The sequence below is a fragment of the Microtus oregoni genome, unplaced genomic scaffold (assembly GCF_018167655.1).
Source record: "Microtus oregoni isolate MIOR12 unplaced genomic scaffold, Mior012 000049F_ref0000343, whole genome shotgun sequence".
Classification (NCBI taxonomy): Eukaryota; Metazoa; Chordata; class Mammalia; order Rodentia; family Cricetidae; genus Microtus; species Microtus oregoni.
The window spans coordinates 10,729,574-10,755,001 of record NW_024543223.1 but is presented as its reverse complement, the minus strand read 5'-3'; the positions used below and the strand labels follow the sequence as shown (position 1 = coordinate 10,755,001).

General features: G+C 39.0%; 1 long non-coding RNA gene across 1 annotated transcript in view; it reads left to right on the top strand.

The window, feature by feature from the left end:
• LOC121436394 overlaps positions 1–25,428 on the top strand; it is a 307,599-nt gene that overhangs the window by 270,928 nt on the left and 11,243 nt on the right. Inside the window, exon 2 of the long non-coding RNA XR_005972703.1 lies at positions 7,536–7,604. This is a non-coding gene — a long non-coding RNA (uncharacterized LOC121436394). The remainder of the gene's footprint in view (positions 1–7,535; positions 7,605–25,428) is intronic.

Genomic DNA, 25,428 nt, shown 5'->3' with positions numbered 1-25,428 from the left:
AGCAGGGTTCTGTGGCTTGCTTGATAGCAACATGGACTGGCTGTGTGCCTGGAAGTGGGGTGGTATGCAAGGCTCTCAGAGGCAATGAGCAGTTCTGCCATGCTGAACTGGGCAGGCCAAGCAAGAACTGCCCTATTTACCCTAACAATGATGCAGCTTAAGCTTTTAAAAAAACACTTAACATTTTAAGAAGCACTCCTGGACAATAAATAATTACAGAAACACAATTGGACAGATTCAGACTTAAAAGAGTTCTAAATGAGTCACAGTGTTGGATAAATGTACGAAGACTTGGGAGAGTAAAGAAAAAGAATATAGACAGTTATTTTAAAAGTAAATGGTTTTATAAAAAGGTAAAATCTTTAAAGACACACAGCAAGACAGTCATAGATTTAAAAAGTAAAAAAAAAGCCACATAAAGATAAAACATTCAGTTCTCAGTAGTCCTCATTATCTGCTATGTTCAGTGAGTCCGGTTTTATCCCATGCTTTTTCAGACCCAGGCCAGCTGGCCTTGGTGAGTTCCCGATAGAACATCCTCATTGTCTCAGTGTGTGGGTGCACCCCTTGCGGTCCTGAGTTCCTTGCTCGTGCTCTCTCTTCTTCCACTCCTGATTTGGACCTTGAGATTTCAGACCGGTGCTCCAATGTGGGTCTCTGACTCTGTCTCCTTTCATCAATGGCAATGGGTTCTTGATCCTATTGCATGTACTGGGTTTGTGGGAGCCTAGGCAGTTTGGATGCTCACCTTACTAGACCTGGATGGAAGTGGATGGTCCTTGAACTTCCCACAGGGCAAGGAACCCTGATTGCTCTTCGGGCTGACAAGGGAGGGGGACTTGATAGGGGAGGGGGAGGGAAATGGAAGGCTGTGGTGGGAAGGAGCAGAAATCTTTAATAAATAAGTAGATAGATAAATAAATAAAAGAAATATACAATTAAAAAATAAAACATTCATAGAGAGTCTGATTTATGTATGTTATTGTGTCTTCTTTCAATTTTTTGACTGTAAAGGAGCTAAGTACAGAGAGAAATTTCATTGCATGGGCTGCTAAGCTAAATGAGCATGTATATTATAAAGGTATCTTTACTTCAAAATTTGAGTCTAAGAATATATTGCTTTGGAAAAGAAGTTCCTCTCTTGTTTCCACAGAGGATAAGAACCTGTTGAGTGCTTCCAGACTTTATGGACCAAGACACCCTAAAAGGTTCCCTTAAACACTCCCAAAAATCACTTTGTCCAATAAACAGCAAAAAAGTTTGGACAAAACTACGCCCATATTCCCAAATATATTCTATAAATGTTTGTTTACATTTGAAGGAGGATATGCTATAGAGCTATAATTCTTACTTGATACCTGTATATATATATATATATATATATATATATATATATGTATATATTTACTATGTTAAAGTTAAAACTTCCTTTTTATTTAAACAGAAAAGGGGAGTTGGTGTGAGATTCCCTTCTGTATGATGTAAATACCATTGGTTAATAAAGGAACTGCTTTGGGCCTATAGCAGAGCTATAGGGGAACAGAGCTAGGTGGAGGAAACTAAGCTAAATGCTGGGAGAAAAGGAGGTGGAGTCAGAGAGAAGCCAAGGAGCTGCCACCAGAGACAGATGCTGGGAACTTTACCTGGTATGTAACTGCCACATGGCGATACACAGATAAATGAAAATGGGTCAGATTAACATGTAAGGGTTAGCCAATAAGAAGTTAGAGCTAATGGGCCACTCAATGATTTAAATAATATGGTTTCTGTGTGATTATTTTGCTAAGCAGCCAAGATCCAAGAAGCAGCCTCCTCCTCCTCCTACAGCTTGTTGCTTTTTACTCACTGTTTTATGACACATAGCCCTTCACGGCAGAGAAGTGGTTTGAGGTTGTGGTTGCAGGAATGTGAATCAACTTCATGCTCACAATTGGATGGATCAGGAAGCAAAGGTAACAGGATATGGCTCTTACTATAAGCTCCAGGAGATGTCTCTCAAAATTCCTTTCTCTAGGTACCTTCTACATCCTAGAGGTTCCACTACCTCTAAGAATAGTCTTTCTAGTAAGGGACCGACCAATGGTTCAAGTTCATGAATCTTTGGGGGACATTGTGAATCCATATTGCCATTGTTCCAGACTCCATATTTCTAGTAATATCTTTGGTTTTCAGTCCTTAATGGTATAACTCAGAAATATTTGATGACTAATTGAACTTGCACAAAATGTGTTCATGTTGCTGGCCTGGGTATATTATCTTTTATGCTTGGGGGTGTGGGGCTTCACCTCAAAAGTTTATCACTTAACACTTATATTGAAAGGGATTTGCTGAGTGCTTGCTGTATGTAAAAGAAAAATCACAAAGGAAAACCACTAGGATTGTCAGCCTTGAACAGAAGTGAATGACACTGACCAGAATATAGCAAAGAAAAACATGTTAACATTAGGAGTTTTCTCTTTGAGGAAATGATAGCAATTTTAACGGGCAAAGTCTGAACATGTGAGCTGTTGGTCTGTCAGTAATAAAATATTTTTAAATTATCATGATGACTATCATTTTGAAAGTCAGGGTCACTTTTCAGAAGAAATAGAGAACACAAGACAACACGAGATGACAGCAAAAAGAGATCCAACCTGGTTGTGTGAACACTACTCAAAACCAACTAACTACCCACATATTAGGTAGACTTAAGATCTGTCTTGGAACTTCTCCTTTGCTGTTTCATGGTGACTCATGAAGAGTACATGCTAAAAGCATCATGGAGGTGCTGACAGGTACCCAACTTTGGTATGGTGGCCTGATTAACACCATGCCATGCCACGATTATCCCATTAAAATCATCTGTGTCACAAGGCAAAATTGAGCTTCCATCTAAATCCCTTGTTGATCAGCTGAATAGAGACCAGTAGAGACATGGGGCATGTCACCTAGCTAATGGTCACTGTGCCTTTAAGCACTGAGCATAAACAGGTCCTTCAGACAGGTCTCTGCTTGTGAAGCTGAGTACAGAGTAAGCTGAGCTGCCCAATACTTGACTTGGAGCAAAGCTCCTTTTCCTGTGCACATTCATTTTATTTTATGGTCATGTAAAAGCCACTTCATGGTGCTGACTACAGCAGGAAAATCAACAACAACACTACAGAACAACCAAAAGCAACCAGAAGGGAAAAGACCAGGGGAAAATATAAAGAGAGATCATCCGATCAACTCTACAAGAAATGACCATGTCACTAGTAAGAATAATTGACTCTGACAGAAAGGAAAGTAGTAATTGGAATGAAACTTGTTTGAATAACAGCTTAAATGTTTCTTTCCTTGCCTTTCAGGCTACATGTGTTGTAAAGCTGGATTTTTTCTCTCCTGGCTAGTTCACAGAGGATATTCTGTATCCAGGGGTCTTAGAAAAGGGGAAAAATATGAATTTGCCTATTTGGGATTCCTGTTGGATTTGGATTCTAGGCTCATATAGACAATTCAGTGATACTCAGTCTCAAATCTTTTAATTCTATAAACAACTCTCAGAGATAATGTATAGTACCAAGCTAGAAAATTGGCAGGAGGCACTTGTTCACTTGATTATTAATTGAAAAAAATCAGAAAAAAAAAACAAATAAAACAACAACAACAAAAAACAAACATCCAACTGACCTTAGAGTCTGTAGTGTTCATTTCAATGGGTTTTAATTATGGTGAAAGAAACAGCAATGCCAGCTAAGCCATTTCCCACCTTATACTGGTATATTTTCTTTTCCAAAGAAACAGAGCCAGCACCCAAATACACACACACACACACAAACACACACACACACAGAAAGAGAGAGACAGAGACAGACAGAGAGACAGAGACATAGAGAGACAGAGACAGACAGACAGGCAGGCAGGAAGATTGCAGGATTATGGAGGGTAAGGGGTCTTATGGCCTACCATTTAAAAACTGGATGCTCAGGAAATGAGATAAGCAATTGAAAGGTTTGAGAGACTTTGAAAGTCAACAGTATAAATTTCAGTCCGAGTGCCGAGCCCACAAACTAAGAGAGAAGGGCAGGAGGTCAGTGTTCTCATTCAAGTCCAACAATATGAGGAATGACGAATGTAATCGTCCTCTGCCTTGTAGCTTGGTTTATGTCCTTGGTGAATAAATGACACCTTACATGTAAGGCTGTCAGCTTGACTCAGTTTGCCAATTTAGACGCTAATGTTTTCCTCAAGCAAAGTCACTGACACGTCCAGGGATAATGTCCAACCTGCTTTCTGAGCACCCTACAGCCAAATTAGGTCAACACATGAAATAATCCATCACTCGGGTGAAAATTCTTAATTCTATTGGCTAGTGTCAATGAGAAACACAGCTTTCAACTCAAAGGAAATAAGAAAGCTTATTCTAAGCCAGATTTAAGTAACCATGAGCCAGAGATATACATTCAGGTTGCCTTGCACGATCTATTCCAACATGGAAGGTTTTCATGCAGTTTTTATAGTTAAAGAATAAAAGGAAGTCATAAATCAAGGCACTTACCAAATGCATCTGTGGGGATCAGGTGAGCAGGTTATAGCAAAGTATGTAAACTTTACCCTAGGTCACAGATATTTTATGAAAATGCCATTTAGCTTTTGAGTTGTTGGTAGCTTGTTAATAATATTTTATGAAATGTTCTTTTACCACAAAGATGTTAGATCAGATACAGAGGTAAATAATGATCATTAGAGTGCTAAAATAATACAAGACAATCTGGCTCTATATAAGCAACATTTGAACTTTACACAACCATTGTTATAATTAACAAAATGGCAGGAGAGAGAAAGATGCCATGCTACAGGACTCACATGGAGGGGTTTTTATTTGGGGAAAGGTAACATAAAAAGAGAGAAAGTGGGGACTGCTCCCACTAGCCTTGGGGACAGGAGCAACAGGCGAGAAGAGAGAGGGAGAGAGGGAGAGAGGGAGGGAGGAGAGAGAGAGAGAGAGAGAGAGAGAGGAGGAGGAGGAGGAGGAGGAGAAGGAGGAGGAGGAGGAGGAGGAGGAGGAGGAGAAGGAGAAGGAGAAGGAGAAGAAGAAGAAGAAGAAGTTGTTACCCTTTGGATTCTACTAGAAAAATCTCAAGGGCCTTGCTTTGAGTACTAAGAATGACAGAGACCTCAGTATTTTCCTAATAATTGATAACACTTTTATCTTCACTAAAGTTTGTTTCATGTTCCTTTATAACTGATATTAGGAGATTTCAGGGTTATTTTTGAGTTTGTGTTGCAATCATCAAGTAAAGGAGCATTCCAGAATCCTCAAGGTAGATTGATACTGGCCCAAGATTAGGAGGAACTTTTAACTAGTGTTTTGAATTAAGCAAAACCACTTCTGTCATATTCAAGACATCCCAGCCAAAAGAGGTGATATTAGAGAAGATGGTGAGATGTTTCAACACCAAATGACATCACACTTTGGCATGTCATGGCGATCTCAAAAGACCATCGTTCTTGCCTTTTAAAACATCTTTGTAAGAACAAAGATTGAAAGAAGATGGAAGTGATTGCTCAGCATGGGTATGGACCAAAATGTGCAGGGGTAGTAACCTCCTTTCGACAACTTCGTTTTCTCCTTAGAATAGTTCAAGTCAGGTTTTGAGAAGTTACTTCAAGATTGGACCAGTCCTACTGCTATGAGGCACAATATTTTGAAACTTAAATGAGAAGAAAGTGAGCTTTATTTGGATTGCTCAACATGTCAGATATTTCATATTTATTACTTCACAATGTTTTCATAACTATTCCTACTCCATGATTTCAATACTATTATTCACATTTTGCAAAAGTAAATAAGATGAAATGAAGTGAAGGAACCTTCTGTCATCATGCTAGACAGTGGCTAAGTCAAAATTTGAATGTATACTTTTGTCCTTTGTACCAATAATGTGTTGCCTCAGTGATTCAATCCCACCCTTCATTGATGAAAAAAAGTGAAATTCAGGTAGACAAATGCCTTCCAGTGTCCCCATTGAGATTCAGCTTGGAAGGACAGGTTCAGTTCCTGTCAGCAAATATTTATGTATGGGCTTTCCTAATTCTAAGTTAGGAAATAAAGACACAAAGCTTATAAAGGAAAAGAAATTGGAAATTGTGATTTACTTCTATTGAAGTGCCAATAAAACACTTTCTGAATCCATGGGGAAAATAATAATAGATGTTTTTAGTGGCTGAATACATGAAATATTGATGTGATTTTTGTATATTATGATGTAATATTACACACTATTCCTATGGACTTGATAGAGCTTATGTAACAAAGTAATATGCAAGAAGCTGAAGTAACATGGTTTCTTACTATTTTCAAAAATCAGAAATACAATACCAAGGTGAAGGATAGCTTAGTTCCTGCTGGAAGTTATAGGAGAATCATGTGTTTTAGATCTTTCTCTGTGAGCAGTGGGTAACCATATTCCTCCTGTATTTTTACTTAATTTCTCTTGTGTGTGTCTGTACCCAGTTTTCCTTTTTTTATTGGGGTGCCAGTCATACAGGGTTAAGATCTGTGCTGGTGCTCTTTCTCTAAGCACAATGCATATTCTAAGACTGAAAATTTACAACTTTGAAAAATTTTCAAGCCAGTGATGTAATTTGTTGATAATATATAAACTCATTTATAATTAACACCTTTGAGAATACCTAGAAATGGGTAAATATAATCAAAATACATTGTATAATTATATAAAGTTTTTAAGGGGCAAATAAAGATATTAAATAAAATCAATTGGTCTACTTCTGTTAATAGAAAAATAGAGTAAATTACTGAAAATAAAAATGAAAATAGAAAAATAGAGTAAATTACTAAAAAGTAAATTGAATAAAAAACCAAAGTTTTTTTTAAAAAATGTGTAACCTATATGTTGTAAACACTTTCCTGGATGCATGTTTAACAAAATTTGATGAGGAAGATCATATCTATCAACACACTTTCAACTTTGTTTTTGTTTCATACTTCAGAAAAGATATAGGGAAATGTATATCATTTTGTGGCTCAAATTATATTTCAAATAGCTCTAATTGTATTTTCTATTTTTGAGGAAAAGCAGGATATAAATGATTGGTCTTTATATTCTAAAATGTTAAGGTAAAAAGAGGATAATTAAATGGTAGTGCCTATGGACTGTCATCAGTGACATTTCCAGCATTCATACTTTACTCCACTAATACAGTTTAATCAATTTTCAATAAACTTATCCAAATATATCTGTAAGCACCTGGCTTTGACATATGGGCACTGACAACTTATAAATATATCTATGACCTCTGAAAAATGTCTAAAATAGATGTCCCAGGTCCACTTTGCCACTTCAGTACTTTTTGTGTGTCTCGTCCTGCATGAGGCATTGTTGAAAACAGTGATTTAAAACTAGAAGATGGAAGACAATTCGCTAATATTTCATATCTGTAAAATACAGATGTTAAATATAGGTATTTGTTCTTTTCCTACTCAATCAGAATACTAATGTATTATTAAATGAAACATTTTTGCAACCATTAAATATGTGATGTACCTATCATAGGCTGGGTGTGAAGGAATGCAAGATGAACCAAATGCAGCCACACTGAATGCACTGCAAGTTTGCATGCAGGTAAGAATGAGAGCCAAAGACAGTCATAGAAGAGGTGGAGAGAGCTTAAAGGAGAATGGAACATCAGAGTCGGGCTAGAGTATCTGGGATGTTTCGTAGAGAGCATGGCAAACTTCTCCAAGGGCTTAGCTTGCTGTCTGAACACCAGTCTGCAGGCTCTTCTCTTTTTATTGCCTCTGCAGACAACAAATTAACCCTAGAAAGCAATTTCCTAACCCATTATGGTTTATCCTTCAATCTTCTCTATCTTGGTAAACAAAGTCTGTGTTGTTACAATCACTCAGTCATAAAATAAGGTATAATTTTTCTTTTCAAGCTTTACATCCATTCCAATAACATATAATAGTGTGGAATCCCACAGAAGTGGGTCCCTTCCACTTTGACAGGAGGTCAGAGAGTTTGGGCCTATTATTGCTCCTTCAAGGCTATTGGCAAGAGGTTTCACTTCAGGTGTAGATACTAACAAGATATCTTGACCTAGGTGTTGGAGGAAAGGGCTGCTTGTTGGTTCCCAGCCACTCAGCTCCAAAATAATCACATAGAAGATATAGTATTTAAATCAATGTTTGACCCATTAGCTCTGGCTTCTTACTGGCTAATCTTACATATTAATTTAACCCATCTCCATTAATCTGTGTATCGCCACATTGCAGTGGCTTACCGGCAAAGTTTTGGCATTTCTGACTCTGGCAGCTCCATGGCATCTCTCTGACTCTGTCTTTTTCCTTTCGGCATTTCATTTAGTTTTCCCCACCTAGCTCTGTTCCCCTATAGCTCTGCTATAGGCCCAAAGAAATTCCTCTATTCATAAAGATTCCTTTATTTATAACCAATAAAAGAAGCACATAGACAGAAGGACCTCCCACACACCCTAGGGTGTGGTTACATGGTGTTTGGGGTATTAATACAGCTCACAGAGATGAATCCATTTCACCTTGACCAAAGGTCAGAGAGTTCAGGAATATTCCTACTCCTTCAAGGAGATGATAGGAGGTTTGACCCAGGGAGTGGCTACCTATAGGATACTTGGTCTAAGTTTATTGCTGCATGTCCTGCCTAAACAAACAGAATACTTAACTCAGGATATAGTTGCTTGATGCTTCAGGTATTAAAGAGATGATTTCCCTGTTTGTTCTTTGTATCATGTTAAAGAAGTCTTTTGCCTTCTTCCCTGCCCCCCCCCCTTTTTGGATTGGGATATATAAGCATGGAAAATAAAGGTGAGTGAATTCATTATTCACTGAACTGCCTTCCCAACTCTATCTTATGTCTCTGTATTTCTCTTGCATCTCTGCTCTATCTGCCTGGCATTTCTAATCTACACACGCTTTCCCTGGAATATGCACACCCCATCGAGGCTGGACACCAACATAACAGTTAGAACATATACTCTTATGTAATAATCCACCAGTTTGTGCCACTCTATACTTAGGGATTTGGGATCATCCTTCTCAGAGCATGGTTGACTTTCCAGGGGCAAGACCCTTAAAAGAAATTGAACATCCAAACTGGCTAGGCTCCCACAAAGCCAGCACATTACCGTAGGTTCAAAACCCCATGCCATTGCCCTTGGCTTCTCATCAGCCCTCATTGTTCGCCATGCTCAGAGAGTCCAGTTTTATCCCATGCTTTTTCAGTCACAGTCCAGCTGGCCTTGGTGAGCTCCCAATAGATCAGCTCCACTGTCTCAGTGGGTGTGTGCACCCCTCGTGGTCCCGACTTCTTTGCTCATGTTCTCCCTCCTTCTGCTCCTCATTGGGACCTTGGGAGCTCAGTCCGGTGCTCCAGTGTGGGTCTCTGTCTCTATCTCCATCCATCACCAGATGAAGGTTCTATGACGATATGCAAGATATTCGTCAGTATTGCTATAGGATAGGGTCATTTCAGGTTCCCTATCCTCAGCTGCCCAAGGAACTAACTGGGGACCGGAGGGGGGAGGACCTAGGACTTACCACAGGGCAGGGAACCCTGACTGCTCTTTGGACTGGAGAGGGAGGGGGAGAGGAGGGGGGGAGGGGGAGAAGGGTTGGAGGAGGAGGAGAAGGGTGGGAGGAGGGGGAGAAGGTTGGGAGGAGGGGGAGGGAAATGGGAGGCTGGGAGGAAAAAAATAAATAAAAGAAAAAAAGAAATTGACTCTCCCTCCCCATCAAAGGCAGTGACTGTCAATAGCTTCTCAGCTAGGACTGGTTTAACTGTTCCCCTCCCCAAGCCTTGGTGTAATATTGACTGACTTAATTGTGTGCTGGCCATGTGTAGGCAACCATAGTTACTGTGAGTGAACAAGTTTAGTGAGCCTATCGTATCTAAAAGATACTGTTTTTCTCCAATGTTCCCTGACTTCTGGTTTTTCTAATCTTTCTGCCTCTTCCTTGATGGTCCCTGGTGAAAGGATATAACATATACATGTCCGTTTGTGGCCAAGTATGTCACCAAAGCTTACTCTCTTTATTTTGACCAGTTGTGAGTCTCTGCATTAACTTCCATCCACTGCACAAAGAAACTTTTCTAATAAAGCTTGAGGGCTTCAATAATCTAGACATATTAAGAATTTAGAAGGCAGTTTGATACTGTGTCTATTTAGTAAAATAACAGTAGTTCACCCTGGGATCTATTTAGCCCCTACCAGTACTCCTCCGATAATCAACAGGCTGCCAAATATAAATCCCAGGGGCAGGTGTAGAATACATCCCCATGAATTTTTGGTCATAGGTTTCTCAGGGACTCCCTGAACAATATAGACTTTTTCCATTGCTTTTTGTTGTCCATCAAAACTTGATAATAAAACCCTATTGCTGAAGATATCATACACATTAGTCCTAGCACATGAAGAAATCCAGTTTGTGCCAACCAGAGAGATTTGTCCCAGCAAAAGGAGTGGCATCCTCTATATAGGGTTACTTGAATTAAGTTCTTTTATATGAATAGATGCATATATATCTTAAGAAATAGCACATTTCCATATTTTTAAGTTAATATTTTCCTCTACTCGTTTTGCTGTTTTTGCATTTGTTTTCATGTTTCCTGTCACATATATTCTACACTCTTTCCTTTTTTAAGCTGTTTCTTTCTCCTCCCCACCAACATTGCTTTCTAGTTCCACTGACTCAATAGGTTCTTCATTAGAAACACAAATTTAAAAATTTGACAGTAATATCAACATGAGTGAGAATATGTGACATTTGTTTGGGTCTGGAATGACTCACTCTGTGTAATGCTTTCTAGTTCCACCCACTTACCTACAGATTTCATAAGTAAAATTTTCTTTATAAGTAAATATTATTGCATTGTATATAGGAAACACATTTTAGTTATCCATTTTCCCATTGAAGGGCATCTAGGCTGTTTCCATGCCCTAGTTCTTGTGGATAGAGAAGCTAAGAACATGGATGAGGAGAGAGTCCTTTGGGAATACGTTGGTAAATCTGGGTTATAATGTAGATCTATTTCTAATTTTCTAAGGAACCCAACAGTAGTTTCCATAGTGACTGTACCAGATTGCACTCCCACCAATACTGCATGAGTATTCCCCATAGCCTCAGAGTCATTGTTATCTTATTCTCTGGTCTCTGTTTCTACAATGTGTTGGGCACTCTGTACTCTTCACACTTTCTAGGCTTCCAAGCTTCCGTGATGTACCCTGGCCATATGCCTAACAGTGTGACAACAGTTGGTGCTTCTAATATGCTGAAAAATATAAGGGCTCATGTCACATTGTCTCTTATAACCCTAGAGCCAGCGTAGTTTAGGGAGCCCATGATATAATGCTTGTTTCTGTGCCAGAATATTTGGAGGAGTTTTAAATCATCTCTAATACACAATAAAATTTTTTGAATGAAGCTCAAAAGTACCCTGGACTGTATAAAAGTCCAAGAATAAAATTTTCCACTGATAAAGTGAATTGTTATTATAATTGCTAATTTTACATCATATTTGACCAGGAAACAAAGTGCCCAGATATGTATATCTGGTTGTTTCCAGGAGGCCTGAGAGTTTGTGGACAGAGCAAAGGAAAGACTGTGACCTCCCAATACTCTAAAGAGAATGCGAGTCAAACAGAGATCAGAAGGTTGAGTTAACTCTAACTGACAGATTAGGTTTAGTTTCATTTCTTCCTTCAATATTCCTGGTTCCCAAACCTCTCTGGTTTGAAATTCACGTTATTAATTCTGTCCCAGGGTTTTGAATGATATCATTGTTTTATAAACAATGATATATTGTTTATTTGGCCTGTGGGTATGGAATAGTGGGACACTTCAACCTTTATAATTATCATTAACAATGTAGTTACAGGTACTTTTCACTGAAAAATAACTCATTCTTTGCCACAACCCCTTTAAAGATTTATTTATTTTATGTGTCTGAGTGTTTTCATTCATGTAGTTATATGCACTACATACATGCATGGTGCCTATGAAAGTAAAAGGTGGCATCTGATCCTCTGGAACTGAAGTCACACACAGTTGTGAACCAACATGTCGGTGCTGGGGATTTAGTCAGAGTCCTCATCAGGAGCAGCAAGTGCTTTTAAACTCCGAACCATCTCTCCACCATCTCTTTAACCTTTTCAATTGCTTTCTCCACTCTACGGGAAGATACAGCTTAAACATTAATTCTTTCTCTTTACTAGAATTATCCACAATACAGAAGCTTGTTTAAAAGAAAAATAGCATCCAACTGGAGGTGTGTTAGTGCCATTCCTTTGTCTGCGGAAGACAAAACACATGTTCAGAGGAGGCTGAACACCACCCAGTCAGTACTAAGCTTAAGTCCAAATTGATCTGTCTGTCTTTAAGGAAGATTCTAAAGCAATCAGATAAAGAAAAAGTCAGAATAGAAGCACAGGAATTATAACCAGACCTATATGATAGCAGTTTGAAGAGGGAAATATGAAAGTTATTCAATTTTGGCTTTCAACATCCCTGAGAAGACTGACATTTCAGAGGGTATGATGCTTAACTTAAGACAAAAGTGAGCAGTTCTTTAAGTGCATCTCGGTCATTTGAGATTCTTCTGTTGAGAAATCTCTGTTTAAGTCTGTACCCCATTTTTTAGATTTAAAATAGTGAGTGAGGCAACATAGACCCCAAAGACATACACAGTATGTACTCACATATAAGTGGATATCAGATGTAAAGCAAAGGATAACCAGCCTATAGTCCACAACCCAAGAGATGCAAGGTAACAAAGAGGACCCTAAGAGTGATGCATGTGTCTCCCCGGGAAAAGGGAATAAATGAAATGTCCTGGGCAAACTGGGAATGGGGTGAGGGTAAAGAGGAGGGTGTGGAGGGAACGTGAAGGATTAGGATACTTGAGTTTGGAATGGGACAGAATGAAAAAGTAATGAAAGAGATATTTTGATACAGAAGGCCATTCTGGGGTTAAGGAGAAACCTAGTACCAGGGAAACTCCCAGGAACCCACAAGGATGACCCCAGATAAGACTCCTAGCAGTAGTGGAGAAAATGTTTGAACTGGCCTTCTTCTATAATCAGATTTGTAACTTCCCTAACAGTCATCATAGAGTCTTCATCTAGTAACAGATGGAAGCAGATGCAGACATCCTCAACCAAGCAGTGGGTCAAGCTCTCAGAGTCCAGTTAAAGAGAGGGAGGAAGGATTGTATGAGTAATGGGAGGGATTAATATCACGGTGGGGAAACCCACAGAGACAGTTGACCTGAGCTTGTGGGAGCCCATGGACTCTGGACTGGCAACTAGGGAACTGGTATGAGAACAACATAGGCCCTCTGCCTCTGGGTTACAGTTGTGTAGCTTGGTCTTTTGTGCAACCCCTTGCAGTGGGACCAGGACCTGTCCCTGCTGCATGAGCTGGCTCTTGGAACCTATTCCCTATGGTGGGGACGCCTTTCCCAGCCTTGCTGCAAGGAGGAGGAGCTTGGTCCTATGTCAACTTGACATGACATGTTCTATTGACTCCCATGGGAGGCCTTACCCCTTTATAAAGAAGACATAGCAGGAGTGGATGCAGGGGTGGGGCATGTAGAAGGCTGTGTGTGGGAGAGAGCAAGAGAAAAGGAAAAAGGGGAAACTGTGGTTGTTATGTTAAATAAATAAATATTTAAAAAGTGAATGCATTAAGTTGAGAACACACATGAGCTACTACTCTTCATAGTGCACCTTAATAGAAAAAAACCTCCATGTTCCAGGATGGCTCTTGTTTCTCACTTCTAATATTTTTATCCTTATTGAACACTTCTAGTTTGCCTTTAAAGCAGAGGTTAATCCAGTCAAAAGTAATCAAGTAACTATTAAAAATAGTTAATGGTCTATTAACAGTTGTTATAACAGATTTAACAGTTGTTCATTAGTGAACACTGTTTGAAGTTATCATTTTTTGTTTTGTTTTTAGAGACAGGGATTCTCTATTACTTTGGAGTCTGTCCTGGAACTAGCTCTTGTAGACCAGGCTGGCCTCGAACTCACAGAGAGATCTGCCTGCCTCTGCCTCCCGATTGCTGGGATTAAAGGCGTGTGCCACCACTGCCCAGCTGAAGTTATCATTTTTGTCAGTGTTGTCAGTTAAAGGAGGCAAACATCACTTTTAGACTCAAAAGAACAGATCACTGCAGGCATTTTGTTTGAGATGGTTTCCAGGGGTAGGAGTGAAATTGTGAGGAACACAAGACAAAGAATGATGCAAACTTTACAGGAGGGATGCTGCTGCTGAGGTAATGAGATTTGGATCTGTTGGATCCCCTAGAAAAGCAAATTCATCCTAGAATTGTACCCAAAGGGAAAGTGATGCCGTATGTGTGTTGGCTGAATGAGAGCTGTAGTACACTTGTCTTTTGTGACTGTTTCTGTACAGTTCTCATTGGCACTCACTCAGAAAGGATGCCTTTCTAAGACAATAATGGGACCAACACAAAACTTGGACTTAGTGTAACATGATGGGGTATGACTATGGACACACGCACAAGTCAGTTGAAGGAGAGCACCATTGGGCAGGGAGCAGCTTCTCTATGCATTAATCCTTATTTTCTGTATGTCTCCCAACTCCTCTCTCAATTCTTTCCCCCTTCATTTCCCAATATGAATTATTGAGGACATTCTTTTGCCTTTCCTGTCTGCATCTCTATGACTTCTCTGATGGGTTTCCATCTTTTCCTTAATGCTTATCAGGGGACATCCAAACAGATATCGGACATCATCATTCTGTGCCCTTCATTTCTCAATGGATGACACAGAAGACAAGCCACTGCAGTAAACTAAGACCAGAAACCCCTTGGATTCACTTCTTCCCAGGAGTCTCTACCTTCTTCCTGTCATTCACTCGCAGTGACCCAGAGGCCGAGATCATCCTCAAATGTTCATATACAAAGCTTTATTTGTTCTGTGTCAGGATTGATGGACTTCTCATCATGCTCCCCTTTTATTTCCCAAGAAGGAAAGTGATATTTTCATTCATAATTTTTATGGGCAGCAGAAATAAGGTTTGAACTCAGTTTATGAAAACTATGTTCTCAAAGAGTCAATCAACCAGATCGCTTGTCTTCTACCCTACAGCTCCTTAATTTCACTTTACCCTGTTTCACACTGGGCCTGAGCTTGTCATTTACCATGGAAGTTGATAATCTAATATGCAAGGGTCACTGAGGGACATTAGACACCACCCCAACTTTGGGCTAATGAGGGAGATTTTTCAGTTTATCCTGGTGGTTGATGTTATACTCTTCTTGTTCTCAGGGGTCTAGGATTTTCCTTCATATCTGCCACAATATATCTCACTGCAACTCACAGCTTGTCTTTGTTTACTCCGTCAGTAATGGTCCCTGAGAAGACTGATCCCTGACCCATCTTTTTATGAGAGTGTCAAAAGGATGATAAGTCCCTTCAGCAGCTCTCTGCAGGCCCAAGCCATTTCCCCATAGAGGTCATACTCCAAATTCTGAGACTATTTATTTCCTTTTCCTCTCAACCCTGTCAATTATCCTATGTTTCTGAATAATTTATGGTGTCCAAAAGGGAGTCCATGGCTGGAGAGTCAGCCAGCTCTGGGCAGAGACAGGCACGGTGCTGTGAAAACTCAGACCTTTTGCAAAGTGATATCTTAATTATTTTTTTTCCCTGAGGCAGACAGCCAACATTTTCCCCTCTCAATGCCCTTTTTGTGAACTTGGAGTTTCAGAGTGTAGATGGTGACTCAGAAGCTGTGGATAATTGCCTTATTTGTGAGTGAGTAATCAAGGCAGAGAACAGGTTCAAAAGTTTTGAGTAAACTGACCAACAAACATAACGAGTGGAATGTATAAATGATAGTTATGTATGTTGGTCAGTTCAATCAAAACTTTGGAGCCTATTTTCTGTTTTTCAAGATTGCAGTAATAATATGGAAGTCAAAGTGTATTTAGTATAATGGTAATTTAGATAGGACACAGCAATATATCTGTACAGTATATAGTTATTGTATTACATATAATTTAAGGCATTATATAAAAATTAATCTTTTATTCTCTTAATATGATATGCTACCCTGTATTTTTATAGTGTAAAATAGTATAAAAATTAAAAATGATAGTTGAGCGTTGGGGAGATGATTCAGTAGGTAGGCGTGCTCACTGTGCAAGCTTAACAACCCCAGTTCACTGCAGTGTAGTACTCTAATGTGTAGATATTCCACACTTCCTTCATCCATTCTTCCATTGAAGGACATCTAGGTTGTTTCCAGGTTCTGGCTATTACAAATAATACTGCTATGAACATAGTTGAACAAATGCTCTTGTCATATGATAGGGCATCTCTTGGGTATATTCCCAGGAGTGGTATTGCTGGGTCCAGGGGTAGGTTGATCCCGAATTTCCTGAGAAACTGAAACACAGATTTCCAAAGTGGTTGCACAAGATTGCATTCCCACCAGCAATGGATGAGGGTACCCCTTCCTCCACAGCCTCTCCAGCAAAGGCTATCATTGGAGTTTTTGATTTTAGCCATTCTGACAGGTGTAAGATGATATCTCAAAGTTGTTTTGATTTGCATTTCCCTGATCGCTAAGGAGGTTGAGCAGAGTACTACGCTGCGGTAAAAAACAATGACTTCTCGAATTTTGCATGCAAATGGATGGAAATAGAAAACACTATCCTGAGTGAGGTAACCCAGACCCAAAAAGATGAATATGGGATGTACTTACTCATAATTGGTTTCTAGCCATAAATAAGGGTCACAGAGTCTACAATTGGTGATCCTAAAGGAGCTAAGTAAGAAGGAGAACCAAAGGAAAAACATATAAACATATAGTTGTCCTCTTGGCTATGGGAAGTAGACAAAATTGCCAGGAAGAAAATTGGGATCTTGGGGGTGGGATGGGATGGGGGTAAGGGGAGATGGGGAGAGAAAAGGGAGAAGGGAAGGAGGGGGGGACTTGGGGAAACAGAAGGATTGGGATAAAGGAAGGGTGGATAGGGGAGCACGGAAGCACAATTCTTAGTTAAGGGAGCCACCTTTGGGTTGGCAAGAGACTTGAAACTAGAGTGGCTCCCAGATGCCCAAGCCGAGGTCCCCAGTTAGTTCCTTGGGCAGCTGAGGATAGGGAACCTGAAATGACCCTATCCTATAGCCATACTGACGAATATCTTGCATATCATCATAGAACCTTCATCTGGTGATGGATGGAGATAGAGACAGAGACCCACACTGGAGCACCGGACTGAGCTCCCAAGGTCCCAATGAGGAGCAGAAGGAGGGAGAACATGAGCAAAGAAGTCGGGACCACGAGGGGTGCACACACCCACTGAGACAGTGGAGCTGATCTATTGGGAGCTCACCAAGGCTAGCTGGACTGTGACTGAAAAAGCATGGGATAAAACTGGACTCTCTGAGCATGGCGAACAATGAGGGCTGATGAGAAGCCAAGGACAATGGCACGAGATTTTGATCCTACGTAAGGTGCTGGCTTTGTGGGAGCCTAACCAGTTTGGATGTTCACCTTCCTAGATATGGACGGAGGGGGGAGGACCTAGGACTTACCACAGGGCAGGGCACCCTGACTGCTCTTTGGACTGGAGAGGGAGGGGGAGAGGAGTGGGGGGAGGGGGAGAAGGGTGGGAGGAGGGGGAGGGAAATGGGAGGCTGGGAGGAGGTGGAAACTTGTTTTTTTTTCTTCTTTTCTCAATTAAAAAAAAGTTAAAAAAAAAAAACAACCCTAGTTCAAAACTTCAGGACCACATAAAGGGCCAGGTATGCTTGACTTACAAGTGTATGTAAATCAAGCACAGAGCAGATCAAAATTTGAGTGAAGTAAGGAGGAATTTTGTTGCTTGTTAGATGCCAGTCTAGCCCCATGTTCATCCAGAGAGCCTTTCTCCATAGAATAAGATAGACAGTGATCAAGCAACACACCCAGTTTCCTTCTTTGGCATCATTTCCTGGCCCCTGAACCTGTAAATGACCCACACTTAGTCACATACACAGTCACACACATACAAAAGATAGAGCTGGCTCCAGTTTCTAGAGATGATGGTATAGTTACACAGTGCTCACACAAATTTCAAATGCTGTATTAGCAGGAGGCAATGTTTGTCAATTGCAGCTTTTGTCACATGTTGGCTTCTTATGATCATCCTGATCATTGTCATTTGTTCTAATAAAGCTTAATTCAAAGCTCATTTCTAGAGTCTTATACAGCACTACCTTCTTTCTCACAGTAGAGAAAATACGCTATCAGATACAAAATGCTCCACTTTGACTTTGATGTCCTGACCTCTGACAGGTTTCCCAATTCACCTGCACCCTCTAGCATCATCTTAATCCTCTTTTCAGAATAGGTTGTTTTCAATGTCTGCCTAAGAATAAATATTTGGTACTGCCTTCAGAATCAATGATCTTTCTATAATCTTCAATTTCCTTTAGCTTAGTAGTTTCCTCCTCAGTTAATCTCTTTACACTTATATTTCATCATAAACAGAAAGAAGATACTAGGCTGACCATTCAATACTTTGCTTCAAGAGTTGTTTAGGGAAATATTTAATCCCCCCTTTTTAATGATTGCTGCTTTCAATTGAGACATGACCAAATTCAGCTACGCTCTCTGTCATGGTTTTTTTTTTATTGCTATTTTCCAGTAATGCCCTTCCTTACATACTCATCCCTCTGTAGATGCCTTTCCTCTTCATATTTCTATCAACAATGTGCTTAAGGCAAACAGAAAAGAGGATTTTCTTCAAACTTTCATTTAAAAATCTATACAGCTCTATTTCATTTCTCAAATCAGTTATGTTCAGCATTATCCTACTTTTTATAATTAAAATCTGTGTTTATTGCTCATGGGTATTGTAACCAATAACCACACATTTGGTGTTTAGAAATGATAGAAACATATTCTCTTGTATTTCTGAGAATTGGAATTAAGCAATCATTGTCAACAGGTCCAAATCAAGCCATCAGTGAGACCACAAGATCTTGAGAGGAATCTAAATCTTATGTGATTCATTGTCCTTCACTGGGTATCTGTGCTTCCTCGTTTATGGCTGAATCAAGTCCTGCAGAAGTCCATGGTCACGCTATCCTTTCTTTTCCTTTGTACCCAGTCTGCCTCCTGAAATTACACTTGTGATTTAACTTAGAATCTACCAGAACTTTCTCCTCCTTCAACAGATTTGAGGTCCACTACTGAGGCAAGAAACAACAATGACTTAACCAGAGCAGTAGAGGGAGTTGAAAGAGAATGACATTGAAGCATGCTGGGGAAGAAACCCACTCAATATGCCAGTTATTGAATTGTGCACGTTAAGCTAGTAAAGGACATAACATAAGTTCAGTTTTCTATGTCTGCTGATTATAAGTGCAACTAAGCTTTATAACTTAGGTACATTTTTAAGTGCACAGTGACAATTAAAGCTCCATAAATTATAGTTAGTGTCTAAGGATCATTATTCACACTACTATCTAATGCAACCCACTCTTAAAAGATACAGCTATTTTCAAAGTTTACTTGATTTCTATCATAGGTTCTTTTCTGTTGCTATGATAAAAAAAAAACCCTGATCAAATCAACTTATGTGAAAAACAGTTTATTTTTAACTTACAGTTCTGGATATAGCACATCACTTCTGGAATGTCAAGGAGGCGGAAGCTTCAAACAACTGGTCACAGTATGTCAACACACAAAAAAGAAAATAATGAATGTTTCCCTTGCTTTCTCCATTTTCAATAGTCCAGAATCCCCTTCTCATTGAATTGTACTTTCCACATTGGTAAGCCTTATCATCTCAATTAATATAATCAAGACAGACCTCACTGTAGTTCAGACTAGCCTTGAATTTGATGTTTCTGCCTCAGTCTCCCAACTATATGAGAATATAAATGTTTATTGCATAACCTGGATAATATAATGGTGACAGAGTTAATGATTGGCCTGAAAAAATTATACATAAAGAAGGAAAACATGACTAAAATCATGAAAGAATCCAAGAACAAAATTTCCTTTCCAAGTGGCATTTTGCTAAAGTGGGACAATGCTATTTCTCTGTCACATGCACATAACTACATCCAATATATCTGCATTTGCAACTGACTGATCTAGAGCACTGTACCCACCCTATCTTAACCCACACAATCCATTGTTACCATAATCTGTTTAATTTACTCAACAAATGTATATGCTCTTCACATTGGCCCCTTTCTCTCCCTACTGTGGACTCAGTTAGCCTTAGCACTTATCTAAGCACTGGTTTTCTAATTTTATCTGTAGTGCCTTCATGTGTGTTCTTCCTCCAATTCATTTCAGATATTTATTCTATTTTCAATGCCTTTGACAGAGTGACAAGTTTGTCCTAATCAACTTTCAAAGATAAAAATATCCAAATCCAAAATGCCCTTTGTTTGAAAGTACATATAGCTTTAACCCACACTCCCTTTCTTACTGATTCTCTACTCAAATGAAAAATTTGTTGCCAAACACTACACATTCTTGTTATTAACTTGCCAAAATGATATTTTATTCCATAAGTCTTGCAATTCTAATGTAATCCAATCTTCTCTATATTCAGAGACAAATCATAATCATTACTTCCTTGTGAAACCTACCCAGAAACAAAAACCTCAGATGTTTCTTCTTTATGTCCTATACCTCCATTCCTTCCAGTCTCATGATCATACTTACTACTTTACTACATCTATTATATTTCAATGTGAACATGTTTAGCCTTTCCCTAATTGTACATATTCTAAGTCATGTGTTCCATTTTTCAGGACAACTTAGGTGGAAAAAGTAAGTGAGTGGACAGGAATGGAATGGTCGAAGCAGAACAAGATATTCCCTAAACACAACTCATTAAACCTTGGAAGGTACATAGAGTGTAGTCACTGAGAGTATTTTTGAGAAGGCCCTGTGTGTATTAAGACTTCCTTGAGCTTCTAACTCTGCTTGAGAGTTATGTGGTAATAGTCTAATAACAAATGTATGTAGCTAAGAGTAGACCCTAGCCACACATATGTATGATGATCTGCCAAGGATGAGTGACAGCTGCTCCATTGTTGAGAGCTGCCGGATAAAGTTTTTGCATTCTTAGGATGGATGTTGCAAAGACTTCTTTGTGTTCTTTGTGGATGACTTTTTCAGACCATATTAAAATAAATTCAAAACAGATTGCTGCAGCATTGCTAAGTGTCAGAGCTCTTGATTAGCATGTACAAGATCCTAAGTTCAGTCAGCACCGCAAAAAATCAAACTCCTAACCTATTTCATTATAATCATTAGCTCATGTTAAAAAAAAAATCTGAAAGGAGGTGGCTCATAGGTGGCAAATACACATTTTGATGAAGACAGCAAGCATAGAATGAAAATATTCTAGGAATAAAAATCTATTTAGACATCACTTTGCAGAGGGAAACAGATCGAACCGGTCATTATACTCACACATTTTATTAAAGATTTGCATTCCATAGGAAAAAAAATGGAATGGAGGTGGGGAGGAAGAGAGAGAGAGAGAGAGAGAGAGAGAGAGAGAGAGAGAGAGAGAGAGAGAGAGAGAGAGAGAGAGAGAGAGAGAGAGAGAGAGACTCAAGGTATCACTACTGGAGAAAGACAATAATGACAACTGTAGGAAAATCAAGAGATAAAAATACCCACCCATTAGGGCAAAAATCAATGTAGATGCCTCAGACTTAGCAGTTAGAATGTGCTATATACAATTAACTAAGTAATTACTAAGTAACTGAGCAAAGTAAAAAAGTTTTTAGACTTGAAATGATGGCTCAGTGATTAAGAGCACTACTTGCTCTTCCAGCAGTCCTCCTTTTAATTCACAGCACCAACATGGCAGCACTGAAGAGTCTGTCACTCCAGTCCCAGGGATCCAGCACCCTCTTCTGGCCTCTGAGAGGACAGCCTGTATATGGTACATAGATATACATACAGGCAAAAACACTACACATGTAGAAAAATTAAACTCAAATTTGAAAACTCAGTGCATGCAAAATATTAAGAACAAAGACACATAATAGTGATAACATTATGGTTTGCTTATCAATTGATTTTGAGGGAAGTATCATGGTGTTTGTAATACATTATGATACAGGAGTACCCTTTTATTACTGAATTCCCCCCAAAATGCTTGCTAAAAGGTCTGGGAACACTATCAAAGATGTGTAACTAATGACAGAGTATTACTCTTTTACTACACTGTTCTCAGAATTTGCTAAAATTTCTATTCATAAGAGGCAGAATCTCTCATTTGGATTTTTTTTAGACTGCTTTTGCTGGTGTCTCCCTGCATGACTGTGCCTCAATAGCTTCATATACTCATCAAGAATGTTCCTCTTCATAGTCTCAAAAGCAGTTTACATGATATAAAACAATCTGTAGCTTGATAGAATAGGGTCATATAACTTGGAAAGTTTTGAATAACTAATTAGATTTATAATTTCTCTCCCCTTTATTTCATACCACTACTTATCATATTATGTTGTTTTCATTTTTTTATGTTTTGACAGTCCACATTCTCTTTTTCACAGAAAACAAATATTTCAAAAAAGTTGTGTAAAATTAATAGTACAGAGTTATTTAGACATAAACTGAGGATATTTAAGGAGAGAGATAAATGCGTAGCTCTTAGAAGAAATGTAAAAGGACATAAATGTATAGAGTTTGGGGGGCAGTGTGAAATCTGTAATTGTTAACACAGTTGGGAAGCCTGGGAAGAAATTCAGCTGGAGGAGTGCTTCTGGGTTCAGTTAAATGGTTCCAGTATCAGGGAAGAATTCACCAGGGCTGAAAAGTTACTTGGAATCAGAAAACCACAAAAAACAGTAAAACCAATAGCCACAAAAACACATCTGAATGGAGACAGAGGAGGAGTGGGTGTGGGTATGTGTAGAAGGTAGGTAGAAAGAAGGACTGGGAGAAGAGGAGGTAGGGGAAGCTATATGTAAAATAAATAAATAGGTAAGATAAAGTTTAAAAAGGAATAGAGTCAAGGAACTGAAGGCTTAATTTCAACTTTATGTGCACTTATAGAGATCAGACGTCAGAAGTAGAGTTTGGATGTGAGGGGCTTAGTGTGGAGGTGGTTATGAATCAAGATAATGATGGTGAGAAGTTTCTGGAAGAATACTTTAAAGTTTTGTAGCTCTTAGGGTAAAGGTGGTGGACAAAATGATATAGTTTATTATTTATGATTTATTTTAGTTTTACAAAACCAATTCTGCTACTTTAGTCTAATAAGGCAGTTTGTTTCATGTCATCTATGTTCATCCATGGGTCATGGAAATCTCTGTCCCTTTTGTCACCTTGTCTGTTTCCCCACTATACTGGCTTTAATCTTAAGTAGGCTATCTTCATGTAGTAGTGAAGTTTAGTCTGCAAGTTTTAAGATTTTTTTAATCCTTCATGTGTAACCTTGGGGAATCAAACATGTAAATGCAATTCTTGGAAGACACCTTGTTTTTAACATTATTATGCTTGAGCCAATGGTCAGAGGAATGGGAACCCTCTGAATTCCCAGGTACCGTTCACATATCCAACACCAAAATGAGACCTGACTAACAGCAAGAATACCTTCCAGTTTATCTAACAGACTTCTCCCCCAAAGTATTTATGTCCATATATGTATAAACTATCTTTCATTGTTTTTTATTTTATATGAAGGGAGAGAGAGAGAGAGAGAGAGAGAGAGAGAGAGAGAGAGAGAGCTAGAAAGCTAGGTAAATTCTTCAAGAAAAACAAAGGGTCAGTAAATGCAAGACCATTTCACAAAATATCTTTAGTGTCTCTTAGAGGTGTTTGGCGTTGCTATTTATGTAACAAAAGGCAATGGAGACTTGAACAGAATCTTGTGCAATGTCATAGATTCTCTAGAAGCATGTCTATTTCCCATTCTTAGATTAGTAGGTTACCCCTAACCCACTGTGAAAGTCAGTCTATTTCATTGCAGTTTTAATCTTTCTGGCATTATGTTTGTGTGGACCCACAGACTGTGCTAGGAATAAATTTCTGAGACTCTCAAGTATCACATTTAGGAGGGAAGCTTGAAGAGACATCGTACACTATGTGAGGAACCCCGTGCCACTCTGCTGGGGAGAGAAACTATGGGCCGTAAGAAGCGTGAAGTAGAGCGCACACAGGCATTGTTGTTGAAACCTATCTCAACAGTTCAAAATTGAGGATGGTGGTATCAGATCGTCCATGTCTGGCAAAGGTGGCTAACCAACCTGCCAAGAGAGTCCAAGTATTTAAATGAACCCAGTGAAAACCATTGTTATTAGGGACCAGAGAAGAATCTTGTACTGAATCCACCTGTATGGACTCCTGGCTCAGCACAGAGAACAAATACAGTGACTTATTTTAAGAGTATATTCAAGGGATGTTTTGTTATGCAGCAATGAGTAAACACACATTGGAAGAGTTCATTGGTGATGAGCGAGAGAAGAAAGATGCTGAAACTGTACACTTTATTGCTGGCCTCTAAAATCACCTGACTCTGAGGAAGAAAATGCCATAGGGAACTGAAATCTTTGTTCTCTCTCTTCGTCGATAGTCTTTAGCTAGGATGTGAGCAATCTGGATTTTAGCATATCTACATCACATTGTTTAGAAGACAAGTAGTGACCTGGTTAGCAAAACAGAATGATAAAATTCTCTTCACTTTTATTCCATTCCAAAATTTCTCAGTGGTTAAGGACAAAGAAACAAAAGTAAAATATGAGTGCACACACGCATGCATACATGCATGCATACACTTTTTCTTTTCTCTCTGCTTCTCTCTCATACATACACACACACACACACACACACATACATACATACATGCTGTTAATTAAGTTGTAATTATTTTTTAAGCATGAAAGTGAGGGTAGTCCAGAACTCATGGTAAAACTAAGAATGGTGCTCATATATAGAGAATATTTATTTCTTGTCCCCTTAAAAGTAAGTCAGTCATCACCACGAGTGACAATATGCAGGATTTAGCTTTGTGTCTACATGTTCACTCCATAGTTAGCTGTGTGGCATTGTATAAGTTTCTTATCTTCTCTCTAGGAGGATGAAATGAGATAGTAAGCAAAACTTGATATGTCTACAATATTTATAGTACACACAATGTCTGCTTGGAAATAAGTAAGGGTGTCCTGAGGATACTTTGTGATTTTAGAAATTATTACAAGTCCTAGTTTTAATGATTATATTGCCAATATGATTCTTTAAGCTAATTTTAATGAGCATGTCTCTTTTGTGGGGAGCTGATAGGATGATGTTAAATTTATTCGTCTAACTACATTCCGTGGCTCCCTTAAGTAGCTGAGAAGAATCTTAGACATACGAAATAATGAGCCAATTTAAGTTGCTGTATTTTTGTAAAGCACCGGAAAAGA